This window comes from Gossypium hirsutum, chromosome A03 (assembly GCF_007990345.1).
Source record: "Gossypium hirsutum isolate 1008001.06 chromosome A03, Gossypium_hirsutum_v2.1, whole genome shotgun sequence".
Lineage (NCBI taxonomy): Eukaryota > Viridiplantae > Streptophyta > Magnoliopsida > Malvales > Malvaceae > Gossypium > Gossypium hirsutum.
In genome coordinates, this window is record NC_053426.1 from 51,312,427 (window position 1) to 51,318,849 (window position 6,423).

General features: G+C 33.1%; 1 long non-coding RNA gene across 1 annotated transcript; it reads left to right on the forward strand.

Annotated features, from left to right (window-relative positions):
• The first annotated feature begins 848 nt into the window (after window positions 1–848).
• On the forward strand, window positions 849–3,356 carry LOC121218561 (uncharacterized). The gene is made up of 2 exons (XR_005915045.1): window positions 849–1,028; window positions 1,381–3,356. It is a non-coding gene; the product is annotated as an uncharacterized lncRNA (long non-coding RNA).
• Window positions 3,357–6,423: the final 3,067 nt, after the last annotated feature.

Consider the following 6,423-nt stretch of genomic DNA (forward strand, 5'->3'; position numbering starts at 1 on the left):
TACCCAAACCCAAAAAAAAAAAAAAATAAAGAAACAAAGAAAGACATAAAATTTCAAGCATAAAATTGTTAAAAATGTGGACAAGTAAAGAACAAGAAGAAAAAAAAAGAGCTTTATGCCATAACTTAGCCAAGACCCAGCGAAGAAGAGCGATATTTGCCTGAGAAAGAGAGAAAGAGAAGAAATGAAACAGCAACTTGAGAAGAGAAGATATGCGATGGAGTAGAAGATGAAGAATGGAAGAAGGAAAATGAATGAAGAAGGGAAGAAGAAGACTTTTACCTGGATGAAGGAGGAATCGGAAAATGTCTTACAGAAATGAAATCTGTAAGACATTTTCCCCAAAACGTAAATCATTTTACCCGTACCTTAGAAAACATTTTCCACTTGAAAAATGTTTTCAGTGAAACAAACATTGGAAACAGAGCCTTAATGTTTAGTGTTTTTGATTTTAAAAAATTGCAGACAATTAAATTGAATTGACTCATCGTTATTGGTATTTTTTAAAGTTTTGTTATATATAATGTAAGCGTATATCTTTCCTGCTAATTTAAAAACAGAATATATTTATTCAGTTTACTACTTTGTGAAGTTTACAAATATAATTAGAAATAAAAGGTATTTTTTTCCATATTTTTTTAGTAGTACACAGAATATATATATATACTTTTGAACGATTGTATTTTTCAATAATGTTATAAAATTAGAGGTTAGAGTATTTTTTAGAGCAGAATGTACTTTATTATTGCATTCTACATTTGGTTACCATTACAAAAATATATCTAAAGTAACTATAATTAGAAAACCCACATGGATATCATACTCTGAAGTCTTAAAAACTCCTGAACACAGAAAACGGTAAAAAAAAATAGATTCTGAAAACGGTAAAAAAATAGATTCTTTCTCTAAAATTTCCTCTTACTGTATCTCTTGCTTCTGAAGAAGAGAACCTCTCTGGGAGCAACAAGAAACTCGTTGAAAAATCTCCGTTCTGGGAAATCATTCTCAAGCAAGACTCTATGGATGAGGTGAGCCGATATTCTCAAGCATTGTCTTATTTTTAGAAGGAGGGAACCTAATTTTAGGGCTTGGACTACTACGAACTCTTTTGTTACAGTGTGGCTTAGACTTCCTGAATATAGGGATTCTTAAGAATATGGGTAGATGTGTTGGACCTCTTCTTCGTGTGGATGACCGAACATTAATGGGTGTGAGGAGTAGATATGCTTGTATGTGGATTCAAGTCAATCTAAACAACCCTCTACCTCGTTTGTTAATGTTGAAGGTTTTAGACAACCCATTATTTATGAGGGTCTCAATTCAATTTGTTTTAAATATGGGAATTTAGACCATATCTCGCCTGATTGCCCTTCTATTCAGGAACAAGGTTCTTCCTCCATTTCCTCAAAGGACCATTCTTCTCTTGAGAGCCCTCCAGCTGAAGAACAAGGATACGGTCCTTGGATGCTTGTTCAAAGGAAATCTCATGCATGCCGCGGGAAAGACGAAACAAACCCTTCAAAACTTGTCCCCTGTTAGTAAATCAGCTTTTGACACAAGTCCTCCAAAGATCCATTCTCCCAAAAGTAAAAAGTTAGACAAGATATCCTATTGTACCCAACTCCTCGTTGCTTGCTAAAGAGAATGCTAAACCCTCTTGATCCACCTGTAAAATGGATATCTCTCTCTTACCCTCTCCCCAGTTGAAGGTAGGAAATGTCTTATCTTAAATGATCAATCTAATACTTACTTTTTAACGCTGAGCCACAACCCTCCCTTTCCCTCCAGAATCTGCCCGATGTGATGCTTAGAAAGATTGTTAATAGTGAAGGGATAGTTTCTTCCGCCCTTTCTCCAGGAGTTAAAGTTCAAGGGCATTTTAGCTTTTCCTTCCCAAGCCTCTCTGGTCACTTTCCTTCCCCCTCTTAGTTTTCTCCTAAAAAACCCTGTGGCAAGCCAAGAGCGACAAAGAAACACCGAAGGCCAGAATTCTAGGGCATTAACGCCAGCCAACGAATGAAAGTTGGTATGGAAAGGAGAAATAGAAGATCTCATTTAAGGGAAGCAAATCCTCCAGCTCCAAACATTTTGTTTCATCCTCTTCTGCCAGTGGGACAAGCTCTGGATACTTTGATGATGGCCTTCAACGAACTGGAAACCGTAGGAAATTTCAAAGGTCAAGTTCAAACACTCAAGTGATCTTAGAAGAAACAATCAACCCAGTAGAACTAAAGAGGACTCTTGCCTTGATTTTGCCAGAGCCAAGATCAACTCAAACTTCCGCCCTAGCTTTTCAGGATATCAGTTTACGAGCTCAACATCCAACCTCTAGAAAATCCAGATTCCAGAGAATCAACTCCTCATTTTTCTAGTCTCGGTTGTCATGAATATCCATTACCTGATTTTCTTCACGCACCTTCTGGTGAGAGAAAACCATCTGCTAATTTACAAGGTGGAACTGTTGACGATACTGAAGGAAATGACGGAAGATGACCACTTTTGTTTCGAGACGACTGGTATTCAACATTTGTATCATCTTATGTCAATCCTCTTTTGGAACTACAAAAGTGATCGTCATCGCAAATTTCTTATCACAGTCAATGATCTGATTAGGGTTCAACAACTAGACATTTTGGTCATTATTAAAACGAAGGCATAAAGGTGGCATTTGGGTGAGTGGAACTTGTATCGCATCACCATTAACTATATTTGTGTTTCGGAGCAAGAAATTCATGGCATTGTGAAGGTGAATTCCTCAAATTTATCATAGTTATTTTCAGCTATCTATGCTAGTCATCGTTTTAATGAGCGTAATATTTTATGGGAGTGTTAGAAAATTCCGGTTTAGAAAAATGATTTTTAGTAACAACAGAAAATTAAAATTTTAAAAATTGAGACTGGTAGAATATTCGTGTGATATTTTTTCAGATTTTGCACACTTTGCACACGTAATGCATGTTCCTTCTAGTTCTCCAAGCAAAACTCTTATTGTGTCGGCTTGGCCTTTCATAAGTGGAGACAAAATAAAGCGTACATAATAAAGGCGCTTACTATATGTTCTTGATTAAATTCACTTCCATTGTCATATCTGAGTCGAAGTAGATACTTTTTCGTTCTCTTGAACCATAGTAATATTATTTTATTTGATCAGATCATTGAATCATTATTTATTTCTCTTGAAATATTTTTAGTGTGTATTTCTACACACGTCCTTTTTAGGGGGTCTACAACCATTATATGGTATAGGGGTTACATCTTGTACGAAACTTAATAGTATACCACTTCTACGAATAGCTTGTAATGTTGCATCTCTTTCGAGACTAGGACCTTTTATCATAACTTCTGCTCGTTGCATACCTTGGTCTACTACTGCTCGAATAACATTTCCCATGCGGTTTGAGCAACAAAAAGGGTCCCCTTTCTTGTAACCTTGAATCCACAAGTGTCGACGGAAGACCAAAAGTTACTCGACCTCGTACATCTATAATAGTAACAATGGTATTGTTGAAACATGCTTGAACATGAATTACTCCTTTTAGTATTCTACGTGCACTTTTCTATGACTATTGCGCCCATTCCTACGTGAACCAACTTTTGGTATAGGTTTTGCCATATTTTATCATTTCATAAGTAGTCGGAGATGGTTTGTGATATTTATAATAATAATTTTTTTTAGAAAAATTTTCGACTTTCAATTGGACGACTTTCTCCGCTATTCTCGTACCACAAATTGCTTCAAATGTGGGCTCAAATAATCACAAGCCAAATATATAACCATAAACAATTTATTACTTTAAATAGGAAAGTAATTATCTGTCAATAGAAATCGTTAGAATTGTGATTATTAGAAAATAAAATTTATAGCTAGAGAATAATTCTCTTTATTTTTTGAAAGAATCACAATATATCAAATTTGTATGAAACTTGTGTAAATAGTTTTACTAGTGTTATCTATTTATAATGAGAGGTAGGAGAGTTTTAATTAAATTAGAAAAATACAAATAATATTTATTTAATAGAAAAACTAGTCTTTTAATCTAATTAGAAGGGAGTGACACACCCTAATTAAATACACTAGGGTTGTTGCTTACGTACGAGGGGAATTGAGCTTCTCTTATATTTGGTCCAATTATATAGTCTTACTAGACTTTTAAATAAACACTTTTTAAATTTAATCCAACCCAATACATTTTTTCTATTTTTCAAAATAAATATTATTTATTAATTAATTTAATTAATTTTTCAATTTAATAATTTTTTCAACTCAATTTTAATTCATTGAAGTCATGACAATTTTACCGTAAAAGAATTTATGAAGAAACATATTTAATTTTCATATTCAATGTATTCACAATGATTAATTCATTTAATTTCATTTTCGAACTTCAATTATTTAATTAAATAATAATTCAAAAATTTTAAATTAATTCTCAAGTCATTTTTATACTTGATGAGAAAACATATTCATTTGTGAATGTGACTCATCTATCTAATTTTATTATTTTCATTTATTTTTGTTCATTTGATTTTAAATGTCATTACTGGTTTCAACAAGCTAGTGTAGGGGCTGATTGGACGTATGTAATTAAGACTCAAATAATTTATAATTAAGTTTCAGCTTTTCGCCTATTAATTATAAACTTATTTAATCACGAAGTCATTTCACTATGGTATCATGACCAAGCTCTTCCTTATTACATATAATTACGAAAGTTACTTAATCACTGTTCATCCAATGACCTTGTCATAAGTGTGTTACTCTCATAGGATAAACTTGATCTCTTTGGGATATTCGTTCTCCCAATATGATCCTATTTTATCTCATGATAATCATTACATCTTCTTTCATAAAAAGTCAATTACTATCAAATAATAATCAAGTTGTTTATCACAAAGACAAACGACCTGTTATCACATTTACTTTTCATCTATTATATAATGCCAATTAGAGGATATCATTTACCCATTTATTGGGTTATGAATTCCATTAATGTGAATGATGCTACATACTGCAGAAATCAAATACCTAATGCACTATCTTTCGAATTTTTTTTATCTATTTGAACTCAAGCTTTTACTTACATCAAAGTATACGAGTCACGTATACATAGTTCATCATTCACTTAGGATTAAGGTATGTTATACTATGAATGTCACAAGTGAATAAATCCATAAACAGATTTAGGATCTATTCTACTTGGGTCTTGCCCGATGTACTGTTAGTCCAGTTACTCTATCTTTTAGGAGTCATTCGCTTTGATGCTTAAGACGGAACATCTGCCCAATTGGACTTGATAGATGATGTATTTGTCTTTCAATCAGTTTACTCATTTTTTATTAGATTAATGACATGTTTAAGTTTGTCTACTGATATAAATTGTCTTTTCGTATTAGATCCGATCACATAATGTCGTTTAATATTGGTTTAAACATTAAATAACTAGTGAGTTAATATTTGCTTCCATTTTACTTTGTATGGAAAAACATTGAAGACAATATACAAAGGGTGTTAATGTAATTTATGAATATTATTAAACCAATTTGTTCAAAAAATATAAGTGTACATAGAAAAAAAATACTACAGTTAGGGCGTCAGATCCAAAAGGGAGAATATAATAATTGGTACCTCAAACCATGACTTCTCTTGGCTCTTTGTTGGAGATTTTAATGAAGTGCTTTCAAACTCCCATAAAAGAGGGGGTTTTCTTTTAAACTTAGTGATACATAAACTCTTTCATAAATGCCTTGATTCCTGTCAACTTACTAATCTAGGTTTTTAGATCCTAGATTTACCTAGTCAAACCTTAGGGAAAATAATAGTCTCATCGAAGAAAGAATTGATCTTGCCTTGCAAACCCCCTTTGGAGATCCCTTTTTCTTGAAGTGAATAACCAACATCTTTCCAGAATCATTTGATCACTATCATGTTCTCTCTCTTTTCCATTCTTAGCTCAATCTTGGTAATAAGCCTTTTCGATTTCAACCTATATGGTCCCAACATAATGATCTTTTTGACATGGTTCATAGTACTTGTAACTCTAGTTTAGGAACCATTTTTATTAGACTTTCAAGAATCTTGATAGATCTTAATCTTTGTAATAAAGATATTTTAAGTAACACTCTTATTCGTTAAAAAAAATTATGGTTGGACTACTTGGCATCCAAAATTCTTTAAAGAACTACAATTGCAACTTTCTTTCTAAATTCCAAAAAACTCTTAAATTTGAATATCAAGTCATGCTCAATCAAGAGGAAGTACTTTATTGTAACACTCTTAACTTGTATCTGTCACCAGAACAGGGTTACAGAGCATTACCGAAGTTTACATGTAGCACCCCTTACCCGAGTCTGAGGCCGGGACTGGGCACGAGGCATTACCTGACTTAACCTGTAACACACCACACCCAAGACCTATGCCGGGAC